This window comes from Cricetulus griseus, chromosome 2, assembly GCF_003668045.3.
Source record: "Cricetulus griseus strain 17A/GY chromosome 2, alternate assembly CriGri-PICRH-1.0, whole genome shotgun sequence".
NCBI classification, from domain to species: Eukaryota; Metazoa; Chordata; class Mammalia; order Rodentia; family Cricetidae; genus Cricetulus; species Cricetulus griseus.
The window spans coordinates 101,527,578-101,542,878 of NC_048595.1; the positions used below are offsets into that span (position 1 = coordinate 101,527,578).

The following is a 15,301-nucleotide window of genomic DNA, read 5'->3' on the forward strand; positions in this document are numbered from 1 at the left end:
ATAATATCAGCACGAGACCTTGCCTCAAAAGAAATACAAAGAAAGCTCCTGAAATTGATCTAGGTAAAAATCAAAGAGGGACTGAGTGTGTAGCTCAGTTAGTAGACCAGAGTCAAGATCACACATTCAAGGTCATCCTTGGCTACATAGAAAATGTGAGGCAAGCCTAGGCTACATGAGATCTGTCTTAAAAAAAAATAAAAAAGTCATGGGAAAAAAATCAGATTGTGAAAGGTAAGGTGGGGCAACTTGACTACAGAAGGACCCGGCTGTCATCATGAATCCACTGTCCAGTGACACTAAGTGTGAGGCAGATGGACACATGGAACTGGCTGGGATGCAGTAAGAAGTACATGGTACCATCTATAAGAGATTCTCTGCCCCCATCTGACCAAAGTTTTGTTTGAATGGAAATCAACACATTTCTCTCTCTGTGTCTCTCTGTCTCTCTGTCTCTCTCTCTTTCTTTCTGTGTCTCTGTCTCTGTCTCTGTCTTTCTCTCTCTCTCTGGTTTTTAGAGACAGGGTTTCTCTGTGTAGCTTTGGAGCCTATCCTGGCACTCACTCTGTATACCAGGTTGGCCTCAAACTCACAGAGATCTGCCTGCCTCTGCCTCCTGAGTGCTGAGAGTAAAGGTGTGCACCACCAACGCCTGGCCACTTTCTCTCTCTCTTTTTTTGTTTTTATTTTTTATTTTTATTTTTTTCAAGGTGACCCTTTATACCACCAACCCCAGGCATACACACCACTCAACTACACACACCCAGCCTTAACAGTGTACTCTCTCAGTTGCCGCCAGGGGCGCGTTCACTTTAGAACATCTCAAGGCAATCTCTTGAGAGTCTGCACAGGCTGTAACTGCCCCTCCCCATCATAGTAGGTCCATCTTGTCCCTCTCCCAGGAGAATTCGGTCACCAAGCATCAGTAGCTGTTGTTCCCAACACGCCACCTGGGAGTGAAGCAGGGGTGAGCAGGCCTTTGCCCAGGTCCCAGGGACCCCAGACCGAAAGTCCTCAGAAAGGGAGTGAAAGTCCTCAGAAAGGGAGTGTCACTCCAGAACTACAGTGCTACCCACTGCTTCCAAGGCTGCTTTGATCTTTTCGGCCTCAGCTTTGGCAACGTTTGCTTTGATTTCCTGGGGCAGGGACTCCACTAGCTTCTTGGCCTGCACAAGGTTTATGCCTGGACATAGTTTTTGATCTCCTTGATCAGTTTGTCCACAGGCTTTGCTTCTGTTAGGCGAACAGTGAAGTGTGTCTGCTCTTTCTGTTTAGGAATGTCTTCTCCCTCAGCCACCTCAGGGGCTGCTGCAGCAACAGGGACGGCACCAGGCATCATGCCACCCATCGGCATAAGGCCAACATCTTCAATGTTTTCTTCAGGAGTTCACTGAGGTCTGAAATCTCCAGGAGAGTAAGGCTTGGACCAGCTGCTGGATCTTCGGGGGATATTCCTTGGGAGCATTGTCCAGAGGGGCACCGGTCGAGTGCTTCACTCCTTCGCTGGCTGCTGCTTCTCAATGCTGCGCGCTGGCTAGGGGAGCATTGCTCTCTGCAGCCCAAGCCGCAGCCCCCACAAGCGGCTCGCTGCCGGAAGCACAGCGTGCTGCCTGTGCGTTTTGCTAGGAATTGAACCCAGAGCCTCATGCTAGCCGGACAAGCGCTTTACCATTGAGCTACATGATAAGCATGTAGCTTAGCACTTACTTCTTGTATTTTCTAAGGATAAATGAGCACACTGACAAAACCCAAACCCAGGACTTCCTACAGGCCACCTATCTCAGACCTATGAGGGATAGAGGGAGGAGAGGAGGAGAGTACCCAGCCAAGTGAGGACAGTAGATGCCGCTTTCTAATCCTATCCTCAGGCCACAGGCTCATGCAGCTACCACCCATCAAAACCTCTCCACAGCAAATGGAGACACGATGCATAGATCAACTGTGCAGAACTCAGCCCCAGTGCGTACACCTGCATCAGCTCTTCCTGCATCTGTGGCTCAGAAACATCAAGGAGGAGGGGCCAGAGAGATGGTGAGACCTAGAATAGCTGGAAGTTTACAGTGAAACTGTCTTTCCTAGAAATGGTTGCAGAAGCCAAGCGTTGGTGGCGCAGGCCTTTAACCCCAGCACTCGGGAGCAGAGGCAGGTGGATCTCTGTGAGTTCGAGGCTAGCCTGGTCTACAGAGCCAGTTCCAGGACAGGCTCCAAAACAACCCTGTCTCACCCCCCCCAAAAGGAAATAGTTGCAGAAACCAGGTTGGAATGTGAAGGGGAAAATTTCATAGGGTCCCACCCTAGACAAAGAACTACAGCCAACTAATGGCATTTGGGAGAAGGAGAATTAGCCTCTCCCAGGGATGATCCCCTTATTGGTTATCCAGTACAGAGTGGTCAACACTGGAGCCATGTACACACAAAAAAACAAAAATAGACTCAGCAGGTTGTAGTTACATGTATTTCTCTCTCTCTCTCTCTCTCTCTCTCTCTCTCTCTCCCTCTCCCTCTCCCTCTCCCTCTCTCTCTCTGTGTGTGTGTGTGTGTGTGTATGTGTGTGCCAACTATAGTCAAAGGAAAAGCTAGTAACCAGAGTCAGAGGGGGATATGGGGGTTCAAGGGCATTTGGGAGGGAGTGGAGTGAGGAAAGGGGAGAAGTGACATTTCATTTAAAATATAATAAAAATAAAATTCCTTTACAATGGCAGAAGAGAAGAGAGAGAAACAGAGACAGAGAGACAGAGAGAACACATCTAGGCGGTTAGAGAAATAGCTCATTGGTTAAAAACACATACTGCTCTTTTGAAGAACCCAAATATAGTTTTCTGTAGTTTCCAGCAACCATATAAAGTTGTGTCTTAGTTAGGGTTTTTATTGCTGTGAAGAGACACCATGACCACAGCAACTCTTATAAAGAAAACATTTAATTGGGGTGACTTACAGTTTCAGAGGTTTAGTTCGTTATCATTATCATGGGGAGCATGGCATTGTTCAGGCAGACCTGGTGCTAGCTACATCTTGATATGCAGGCCACAGGACGGCAACTGACACTGGGTGGTATCCTGAGCATAGCAAACCTTAAAGCCCAGCCAGGCTGTGCTGGCGCACGCCTTTAATCCCAGCACTCAGGAGGCAGAGGCAGGCAGATCTCTGTGACTTCAAGACCAGCCTAGTCTACAAGAGCTAGTTCCAGGACAGCTTCCAAAGCCACAGAGAAACCCTGTCCTCCCCCCCACCCCACCCACCCCCGCAAAAAAACCCACAAAAAACAAAAACAAACAAAAACCTTTAAAGCCCGCTTCCAACAAGGCCATACCTACTCAATCAAAGCCACACCCCCTAATAGTGCCACTCCCTATGAGATTATGGGGGCCAGTCACATTCAAACTACCATATTCCTCTCCCTGGTCCCCATAAGCCTGTAACAATATGTAAATTGCATTTAGTTCAACTTCAAAAGTCCCCATAGTCTGTAACAGTCTCAACAATGGTTAAAAGTTCATAGTCTCTTCTGAGATTCATGCACTCTTTTAATTGTAATCCTCTGTAAAAACAAAATAAAAAAAAAATCACATACTTCCAACATATAATGGCACAGGATATACATTACCATTCCAAAACACAGGGAAGGGAGTATAGTGAGGAAATGCTGGACCAAAGCAAGACCAAAAACCAGCTGGGCAAACTCCAAACTCTGCATCTTCATGTCTGAGGTCAAAGCACTCTTCAGATCTCCAACTCCTTTCGGCTTTGTTGACTGTAACATATTTCTTTCTCTTGCGCTGGTTCCACTCCCTGTCAGCACCTTTCCTCACAGGTATCCTACAGCTCTGGCATCTCTAACATCTTGGGGTCTCCAATGCAATCCAGGATTCAACTTCACAGCTTCACACAATGGCCTCTCTAGGCCTCCATGCAGGGACATCCCTGAAATAAGCCTGGCTTTAGCAGCTTTCCTTAGTCATGGAGACAAATTCCATAACTGCTAAGTCTTGTTACTTACTGGGGCTAGAACATGGCCCCCTCATCTACGTCTTCACCAATTTTCTTTTTTTGATGGCTTCATTCACTGGCTAAGTCTTGAAATGCGATCTGCAGACAAGGCTGGCTTCAAATTAAAAGATCCACCAGCCTCTGCCTTCTGAGTGCTGGGATTAAAGGTGTGTACCACTACACCCCGCTTTTCTTTAATTCCTTTTCACAAGTTGAAAATTTAGCTGGGTGAGATCTTACCCTGAGGCCACCACTCTCTTTATTCCATTTCTTAATCTATTTATCTCCTTGAACACAGGAGTTGGCTCCATTCTACTTACTGGTGCTCCTTTTCGCCTCAAATTATATATTTTGTATTTTCCTTCCTCGGCTTGCTGCTTTCCATTATAAATCTGTATAAGAGTGACACTAATAACCACCCAATAGAGTCTATACTAGGATGTTTTGCTATTTCCTTTGCTGACAGAATTAATCCAAAAACTCTTCACCTTAGTCTCAGGCAGACTTTTCAGACAAGGGCAAAATATCTCAAGAACTAGCTCTAGACCATAATTAATATTTGTTATCCTCTGAAACCTCTTGAGCCAGGCACCCCCAGTTCATCAAATCACACTCAGCACCACTGTCTTCCATGTTCCTACTAGGATGGCCCAGTAAGCAGCACTTAAAGTGTTCAACTGCTTTTCTAATCTACAGTCCCAAGGTTCACATTCCTCCAAAGCAAAAGCATGGTCATGACTATCACAGCAATACTCCAGTCCCTGGTATCAACGTCTTTCTCAGTTGGGGTTTCTATTGCTGTGAAGGGACACCAAGACCATGGCAACACTTATAAAGGAAAACTTTTAATGGAGTGGCTTACAGTTCAGAGATTTAGTTCATTATCATCATAGCAGGACATGGTGGTGTGCAGGCAGACATGGTGCTGGAGAAGGAGCTGAGAATTCTACATCTTTGATACTCAGGCAACAGGAAGTGAGCTGAGACACTGGGTGTGTCTTGAGCATGTATGAGACCACCAGCCCACCCCGACAGTGACACACTTCCTCCAGCAAGGCCATACCTGCTACAACAAAGCCATACCTCTTAATAGTGCCACTCCTTAGGAGCTTATGGGGACCAATTACATTCAAACTACTGCATCCATCGACAACTTTCTTCTTCCTCTCAGCTAAACTACTGCAGTGCTCATGTTCTGTGGTGCTCAAGTGAAAGTATGCAGTGCTTGTTCTAGCAGTCCAGAGGGGAAGGCAGTCAGGGAGACTCTCTTCAAGGGAAGTTAGGGCTGCAACAATGGTGCAGATAGATAACTTGATACCAGGATGAACTGGTGAGTACTGAAGACAGGATGCTGGGGTTGGTCTCAGGAGTTGGCAGAGTTCTTCTTATCTTCTGGGAGACAGAAGTGGTATCACATCCGTAAAAGTGGTTAAGGCATGGAAATAGCACATCCAACCAGAAGTTGTCAGGTTGCAAGGCTGGATGTCTGTGCATGGTAGGGAGAGATGGTTAGAGAATTTCAATCTAGAAACATGGCAACTTGATGGTAAGAAATATCACTGAAAGGGAGAATGGGTGGGGGGGTTGAAGGCAGCAAGACCCATGAAGAGGTTCCTGGAGATGGCATAGATTTGGGGTCTGGAGAAGGGCAGATCTGAGGTCATGGAAACAGCTGAGAGGGAAGAGAACCTTGGAACCGGCTGAGGGAGCTGCTGAAGAGGGAACAGACTCCAGAGGGAAGGCTCCTAAGATGAGGTGGGGTGTTGCATGCCTTGGAGTGGGCTCTGGAGTTGGATAGATGGGGGGACATCTAGACTGAGGTGGGCAGGTGAAGTAACATGTCCATTAGACATGCACAATAACAAGGAAAAACTTTAAGTAGAAAAAATGAACTCCAGGTTGAAGAAAATACTATCACTATTGTTATGTTAGGTTTTTGAGACTGACTCTCATATAGCCCAGGCTGACCTTGAACTTGAGCTACTACTGTGGCCAAGAATGACCCTGACCTCCTGAGTACTAGAATCATACATACAACAAGAAAATGCTCTAATGTATAACATTAGTGTGTCAGTGTCTCATCACAGTTTTAAGAAAGAGTATTTTTCTGGAGGTACGGGTCCAAAAGACAAAAATGCCAGCACACGTTTGCACACGTGCATGTACACACACACACACACACACACACACACACACATACACACACACACACACGAATTGCATCCTAAAGATATATTTCAAGCCAGGCGTTGGTGGTGCATGCCTTTAATCCCAGCACTCGGGAGGCAGAGGCAGGCAGTCCTCTGTGAGTTCGAGACCAGCCTGGTCTACAAGAGCTAGTTCCAGGACAGCCTCCAAGGCCACAGAGAAATCCTGTCTCAAAAAAAAAAAAAAAAAAAAAAAAAAAGAAAGAAAGAAAAGAAAAGAAATATTTCTGCACTTGTGTTCATAGCAGCATTATTCCCAACAGCAAAGAGTGGAGAGCGCCCACATGTCCATGGCAGATAAACAGTATTTTATTAAACCATGGACTATCATTTAGTCAACCTTTCAAAGAAGGGCTCTTCTGACACATGCGGTAACATGATGAAATCTTAGGACTTTGCAAATAAGACGAGGCAGACACAGACTGAACGTTTCAGGAATATGAGGAAACTAGAGAAGCAGGATCCATAGCGATGGCAGAATGGCAGTTGCCAGAGGCTGGGAGCCTCTGGGAAGTTATTTAATAGGCAGATAACTTCAGTCTTGTAAAATGAAAATGTTCTGGAGATGGACTGCGCAACAATGTGAATGTATTCCCATTACTAACTGTTCACTTAAAGACAATCAGGACAGAGTCAGGCATGGTGGCATCTACATAATGAGTTCTAAGTCAACGAATGTTAAAAAAAAAAAAAGAAGAAAAAAGAAAAATGTGTTGGGTGTGTTGGTTCATGACTGTAGTCTCAGCATTTGGGAGCCAAGAACAGAAGCAGCTCAAATTTGAGGCCAGCCTGAGCTACCTGGCAAATTCAGGCCTGCTAGGAAGACACAGTGAGACCATATTTTAGCAGCATATTTATTTTGAGACAATGCTTCTCTATGTAGTTCTGGCTGTCCTGGAACTTGCTCTATAGACAAGGCTGACTTTGAACTCACAGAGAGATCCACCTGCCTCTTCCTCCTGAGTGTTGGGGTTGAAGGTATGTGCCACCACACCCAGCTAGACCATCTTTTAATAAACACTAGGGGCTGTGAGACTGCTCCGAATTTAATTGCAGGGTGGCAATTAAATTACAATTACAATCACCTGTAACTCCAACTCTGGGGTAACTAATACCTCTGGCTTCCAAGGGCACCTGTGCATGCTTTCTCTCTCTCTCTCTCTCTCTCTCTCTCTCTCTCTCTCTCTCTCTCCTTTTTCTCCCCCTCCCCTCACACAAATACACACCCTAAATCTTTTTTTGTATAACTTTTTTTTTTTTTAATGTGCATTGGTGTTTTGCTTGAAACTGGAATTTCCTGTTGTGAGCTGCCATGTGGGTGCTAAGAATTGAACCTGGATCCTCTGGGAAATCAGTCAGCGCTCTTAATGGCTACACATTCTCCCCAGTCCCTTAAAAATAAATCTTAAAACAAAATCAAAGCTGGCCGGTGTTGGTGCACACCTGGGAGGCAGCGGTAGAGGCAGGCAGATCTCTGTGAGTTAGAGCCCAACCTGGTCTACAAAGTTATACAGAGAAATCCTGTCTGGAAAAACAAAACAAAAATAACAGCAACAACAACAAAAACCCAAACTAATCAACCAACCAACCAACCAAACAAACAAACCCTACAAAATTACCAAACAAGTCCAGAAGAGCTGGCTCAGCAGTTAGAGCTGTTTCCACTCTTGCAGAGGACCTGAGTCCAGTTCTCAGCACGCACAAATCAGTCGGCTCACAAGTGTCTGTACATCTAGCTCTGGGGATCTGATACCCGTTTTTGGCCTCTGCAAGCACTCCATTCATGCGCACAATACACACACCAGTCATTATGTGTAGGTGCTGCCCGGCCTCCTCAACTACACGCTTTGAATCTCAAGGAAACTCCTGAGTTGTTTATACGTAAGCACCAAGCACCATGGGCCAACAGGAGCTCAGGGCCTCCCATCTTAGCAGGAGTTTCTAATCACTGTTTTCTGTTTTCCTTCTTAGGTTCAACACACACACACACACACACACACACACACACACACATACACACTCACACACACACACACTTTGATGCTTTTTTATAATGTCATTATTCCACACCATAAAAATTTTTAAATAAAAAAGACAACAAATTTTAACTCATAATTTTTTTTTACTGTGGGGTGGGGGGTAGAAGCCAAAGGTTCGTGAGCCAGTATGAATGTTGCTGCACTGGGGCATCCTCGAGCTGGGCTAGGAGCCAGGACACCTGAGTTTGACTCATCCTGGATCCTGGGCTGTGCCAGGAGCAGAAGAGACAGTGTCTGCCTGCCCAACCCAGCTGGCCCAGCCTGCACCGCAGGGACCAGTGTGGGTGTGGGAGGACCCTCAAATGACACAGGGAGAGGGCCAGGTACAGGGAAGGCCCCACCCTGCTTGGGGTCTTCATGTTTTATGAAGCCTTCCCGACTGAGGCTCAGTGCCCACGGATGTTGGCATCCCAGACACTGCCCACACAGACCTCTGAGCAGGTTCCATGCAGTCACTGGAAAGCTGGCTCTGTTGTCCATCTTCCCCAGGCTCCCAAGGCCATTTCAAAGTTCCTTTGTTGCTAAATGGTTAACTGTGAGCATTTCCTGGGGTCTCTGCACCTGTTTATCCCCAAAAGACAGATGTGTGTGGCAAAGACATCAGGGGGTGGCTGGTCTATCCTATTTGCAGGGAGGCTTCTCATCTGGGAGTTCCCAGTTGATGTGGGGTTGGGGGCAGGCAGGCAGGCAGTCACATAAGCTGGAGCTATGTGGCCTCTGGGCCTGCCTCCTTCCTCAGGCTGAGCAGGTAGTGAAGAGTGTGGCTTGCCTGGGGGATCTGAGTTGGGCTCCTTGCCCACCCCAAGCCCACTGTTCCAGGCCCACAACCCCTGACTGGATCAGATAGGGCACGTTCCCACAGCAAGCTGCCTGCTGATTGGGACCATGCTGACGCAGGCAGGAAAATATTAACCCAGCCCAACAGGCGCATGCTCATGTGTGCGTAACAGTGTGTGTGTGTGTGTGTGTGTGTGTGTGTGTGTGTGTGTGTGTGTGTGTGTGCCCACACGTGTGAAATCAAACACAGAAGAGCCAGACATGGTGGTACACACCTGTAATCCCAGCAGTCCAAGGCAACAGGATTCTGAGGCCAGTCTGGGATACACAGAGGCCTTGTCTCAAAAAACAAAACAAACAAACAAACAAAAAACCCACAAAAATCAGAAACTAAAGCAGGAAAGTCAGGTGTGGTGGTACTCACCTATGGTCTTATGACCTCAGCACCCAAGAGGTGGAAGCAGGAAGATCAGAAGTCCTAAGCCACAAATGTCTAGTTGTGGGTCAGCTTGGGCTGCTTGAGAACCTGGATCAAAAACCAGAAACAGGGCCAGTGAGATAGCTCAGTGGGGCAGGGGAGTACCACCAAGTCTGATGAAAGGAATTTGCACTCAGGGATCCACATGATGGAAGAAAAACCATGTCCCAACAATTTGCCCTCAGACTTCCACATGGGTGTGCCTGCCTATGTTGTGGAATAATCTTTTTGTAAACTGTGAAGATTTGTCACTGTGATTCGTTTAATAAAAAGCCGAATGGCCAATAGCTAGGCAGGATTTGGGGGGCAGAGAGGATGCTGGGAAGAAGATGGGCAGAGGGGCAGAGAGTCGTTAGGCAGACTTTCAGGCTTCTTTGGTGTCTGGTTGGTGACTCTGCCATGAAAATCCTGCCTAGCTGTTGGCCATTCTGCTTTTTATTAAAGCAATCCGAATCACACTTTTTAGTGTACAGAAAGATTATTCCACAACATGTTTGTCTACACTCCCCATAAAATGTAAAAAAGAAGAAAGGAAGGAAGGAAGGAAGAAAGAAAGAAAGAAAGAAAGAAAGAAAGAAAGGAAAGAAAAGAGTTAAACCTCTCACTCAGAGTTAAACCTGTCATATAAAATGGTGGTGTTGGTGCACGCCTTTAATCCCTGCACTTGGGAGGCAGAGGCAGATGAATCTCAGTGAATTTGAGACCAGCCCGGTCTACAGAGCTAGTTCCAGGACAACCTCCAAAGCCACAGAGAAAACCTTTCTTGAAAAACAAAAATAAAATAAAATAAAAAGAAGTTACAGGAGCTCGTGTACACACAAACACTTACATTCCACCGATCTTTAGCTTCAGAATTCTAACCTGGGGCGAATAGCCACGATGCTTGGCCCTGCCTGCCTTATTACCCCAGCCCTCACCACCATGCTCTCTGTACTCAAAGCTGTCTATGGCTTTGGAAAAGATGACCTGAGGTGGACTAGGGCTGAAGAAATTCTGGCAATGGGCAAATGTCCCCTGCCTCATCACACAGTCCCCTTTGTGACCTTGGGAAAGGAACCTCAGTTTCCTTTCCTGAAAATGAAAGTGGCCCAGGAGTAGAGAAACTTGTCTAGTATGTGTAAGGCCCTGGGTTCAATCTTCAGCACTCCATAAAATGAAAGAAAACCACTCATCAGTGGAGACGATCTAAACGCCTGTCTGTCACCAGGCGAGTCCACATAGCAGAAGATCTTCCAAGTAGAATGCTGGACAGCCACACATTGCAGGAGACTGTGCACATACTGGTAGGCAAAGTAATCTCAATGATGTCTGAATGAAAAAAAAAAACACAAAACTACTTCAAAATCTCATGACTTTGGGTGTGGTGGGACAGAGGCAGGCAGAGCTCTGTGACTTTGAAGCCAGCCTGGTCTACATAGTGAGTTCCAGGTCAGTCAGGGCTACATAGTATGACCTTGTCTCAAAAACAAGACTCCCCTTCTGTAAGTAATATTTATTGTTTACAAAGTGTCAGGGGATATGTGTATTGTGAACACAGAGAAAGGATTAGATCTATCAGAAGGTCAACAGTAGGTGTCAGTGAACGGAAATGGGTCTGTAAAGGTTCTTTTGACCCTTTTGTATTTCAGGTGAGTAAATAGTAAAAGAAAATAATTTTAAGCCTTTCCCCTTTGCAAAATTTCCGGCCCAATAGACAATTATTATAACGAACTTGTTTGGCTATGCGTCTGTAAATAGTTAAAATTTTCAGTTAGGGAAACATTAGTGTTTCCAGTCACCACTTGGCTCTGTCAGATTCTTAGTGCATACGGAGTGAGAGGTCAGTGGACAGTGGGTGACCACCATTAGCAAACAGCTGAACAATAGACAAAAATAGAATCAGAAAACTTATTTATGGTCTGGCGTGGTGCTGGTGTCTCACGTTGTTGATCCCAGATCTCAGGAGGCAGAGGCAGGTGGATCTCTGTGACTTTGAGGTCAGCCTGGTCTACATAGTAAGTTTCAAACCAGTCAATGATACATAGTGAGACCATGTCTAAAAAGAAAAAAAAATTTATGGAGATATGGTCTTGTTTAATTTAGCCTGGAATGCCCTGTATAGCTTAGGCTGTTCTCAAATGCATGGCTATCCCCCTGCTTTAGTCACATAAATGCTAGAACTATAGGTAGGAGCTACCATGCCAATATCTTTGTATGGTTTTTTCAGTGCTGGGGCTTGATGGCTCCCACACCCTCACCCCTCCTTTTCTTTTTCTTGAGATAGTGTTTCTCTAAATTGCCTTGGCTGCCGTGGAACTCACCAGAGATCTACCTGCCTCCCAAGTACTGGGATTAAAAGGGTGACTATCATGGCAGCCAGCTATTGCTGGGCCTTGATCCTAGGGCCTCATGCTTGTCAGGTAACCACCACTCTGCTACAGCCTCAGCAAACAAAACAATCTCTAAAAGACAGAAACCTAAGGGTACATTAGAACACCAATACTACAGTTCATTTTCAGCGGCTTCATCAGCCCTACGACATTAATTTTTGACCGCCTGGTCTGCTGCTGCCTTCACAAACATGTTTTCATCACCGAGCAGGAAGCGTTCATACCCTCTGGTCCCAATTCATAATTAGGTGGAAGAGCAGACACTTGCAACTAGGACCAAAATCTAAGTCAACAGCAAGACACCAGAGAGAGTGGCTGGACTTGACAAAAAATACAGGGTGGCCAGTTAGAGAATTTCAGGGGTATGGGGTTGAAGAGTAAAAAAGTAAAGATGAGTAAAGATGCTAGCTGCTGAGCCCAACACCTGAGTTCAAGTCCCAGGACCCACAGGGTGAAAGGAGAACTGACTTCTGTGGGTCAGTCTCTGACCTCCATCTGCACCCCTACTCACTTCTTATAGGGGATGGTGGCACATAACTTTGGGGAGGGACAGAAGGATGTCTGGGAGTTCAAAACTACCCAGATCTACATAGTGACTTCCCAGCCAGCCTGGGCAACACAGCGAGACTTCATCTCAACATACACTCTCATACATGCACGCACGCACTCGTACACACACACACACACACACACACACACACACACACACACACGAACTTGCAAACACACACCCCCAAAACGTAGCCAATCAACTAAACAAACAAAAAACACAAACCACCCACACACAATAAATAAAAACTTCAGGGGGTGTAGCTCATAGTAAAGCATTGTTTTTGTTTATGCTTTTTTTTTTTTTTTTTTTTTTTGGTTAGCTACAATAGTGCCTCAGCTAAACCTCATTGGTTATGATACTGCTATTTTGCAAAGTTTGTGTTTTTTTTTAAATCTTTGTTTTATTTATTTATTTTGGTTGGGTTTTTGTTTTGTTTTGTTTTTTGTTTTTTGTTTTTTCTTTTTTTGAGACAGAGTCTTCCCACATAGCCCTGGCTGTTCTGGAACTCACTCTGTAGATCAGGCTGACTTCAAACTCACAGGGATCTGTCTGCCTCTGTTAACCAAGTGCTCAGACTAAAGGCGTGGCTACCATGCCCTGCTTGATTGTTTGTGCTTCTCAAAAAAATGTATTACATTTTATTTGTTTTTTGTATGCATCTGTGGAGGTCAGAGGATAACCTACTGGAGTCAGTTTTCTTCTTCCACTATTTGAGCCCTAGGATGAAACTCAGGTCATCCTGAGTTTCTCACTCAGCCACCATTTTATTTTATGTGTATGGGTATTTTGCCTGCGTGTGTCTGCACATCACATGCAGTGCCCACACAGGCCAGAAAAGGGCGTCAGATCTTCTGGAGTTACAGACAGTTGTTAGCTACCACATGGGTGCTGAGGACTCGAACCTGGGTCCTCTGGAAGAGCAATAGCCTTGTTTCCAGCCTCTGTTTTTGTTGTTTTGAGACAGAATCTTGTCTTGCTATGGCTGGCCTGGTACTTGTTATGTAACTTAGCCCGGTTTCAAATCTGTGATCCTCCTGCCTCAACTTTACCTGTGCTGGGATTAAAAGTGGTACTACCACACTAATCGAAGACCTGGGATTGATCCCTGGTACACAAATAAACACATAATACACACTGTTCAGAGAAACAATGAGGAAAGGGTTTTACTATAAATATATCCTAAGCATTGCAAATACTGTGTCTCTGAAGCTCACATTTGACTGTCTTGTATTTTGTGTGGAACCCTACTCAGAGCTTACCCTCAGGACAAAGGGCTCTGGGTGTGCCCTCTCTGTCCCCAATTATCTTCACTGATCCTGTCCAGACTAGTGCGATTCATTAATTGGATCGGTACCTCCTCCAATCCTGATGCCTTCAGCTGCCTCTCCTCTCTTCTCAGCTTCCAGGTTTTCAGCAAGGAGACCACCTTCTGCTTTATCTTCTCTTCCTGGCAATGCTCTACAAACACATTGCTTCCCTGGCCCCTCCACAACTCACGGCTGCTACCAGCTGGCTCCACAGCCTCTGGGCAGCCCGTGCCTAGCCTTCCATTTCCCTCCCACCCATTCCTTCTTAGTTCCCCTGTACCCCACAGTCCTAGCCCCACTCCCTCTGATTCCTGGGTAACCTGAGCCATCTGGGCTGTTAGCCCCTGTTCATCCTTTGACTGGACCCTCCTCTGGAATTTGCTGGAAGCCCAGTGTCTCAGGGGTGTAGTAAAGAGGCTTCACTATGCTCCTGCCTTAGTTAGATTCCTTTGGAGGCTGTGTGGCCCATGGGATAGAGTTGAAACCAGATAAAGGCTTTCATGGTAACCCAGCCCAAGTCTTTACCCTGTGCAAGCCACTGTCCATTTACAGATTAGATTTTCACAACCTTTCGGGGCTTCAAGCAGCTTCAAGAGGGGTTCTCTTTCTCTCTAGCAGAATCTTGGAGGACCCGTCTTCCATGCCACCCTTTCTGGAAGACTCTTGCCTCTCTAGACCGGATATTCCTTCTGTCTATTACCATGGATTCTAAGTATCCTTTGCTTGCCCATGAGACAGATGGGGCTGTCTCCACCGTGCTTCCCACATCCTGCTAAGTAAATGCGCCCCTTGACCTGACTCTAACATAGTCTAGCTTTCTCTCTTCCTCGTCTAACTGCCAAGATCTGGCTTCATGCAAAACTGTATTTGTGATGAATGAGAGAAGAATCTATTTTGTTTTTAAAAAGTTTTATTTAACTCAGTTTCTTTGTTGCCCAGGTATCGTCGAACTCAGTACCTCTGACCCAAGCCTTCCCAGTTCAGGGATTATAACTGTGCACCACCACACCCAGGTCCATAGCTTCCCACCTTTGTTCCCCACTCCAAGAGAAGGTTTCTCTGTGTAACCCTGGCTGTCCTGGTACTCGCTCTGTAGATCAGGCTGGCCTCAAACTCATGGGATTAAAGGCTTGTGCCACCACATCCAGACCATAGCTCTCTCTTGAACTTACCTCATCTCTAACCACACAGCACACATAGGGAAGGGGTAAAGGCAGGATCCCTCCTTCCCAGGGTGTAGCTCTGCTTTCCTGGAAGAAATGCAGCAGTCTGAGCTCACCTAGTATCTGCTAGGGAGTGAGGCAGAACCTTTGGCCCCTGAGACTACAATCCTGAGCTTCTGGGAGAGTTGTGTGGATGTGGTGAGGATGTGGGCCTGCTATGCAGGTTCCAGACAAGGCCTGGTCTTTGCCACCCTCTAGAGGACAGTATTTTTTGCTCACTTTTCACACACTCCTTGCACACCCAATTCTTTTTTTTTTTCCTTTCTTTTTATTTGTTTATTTTTGTCTGTAGTTTTGGAGTCTGTCCTGGAACTCTCTCTGTAGACTAAGCAGGCCTTGAATTCACAGGAATCCCCCTGCA

At 46.1% G+C, this 15,301-nt stretch overlaps 1 pseudogene; it reads right to left on the reverse strand.

Moving 5' to 3' along the window:
* Positions 1–1,049: 1,049 nt before the first annotated feature.
* Positions 1,050–14,894, reverse strand: LOC100760430 (annotated as a pseudogene).
* Positions 14,895–15,301: the final 407 nt, after the last annotated feature.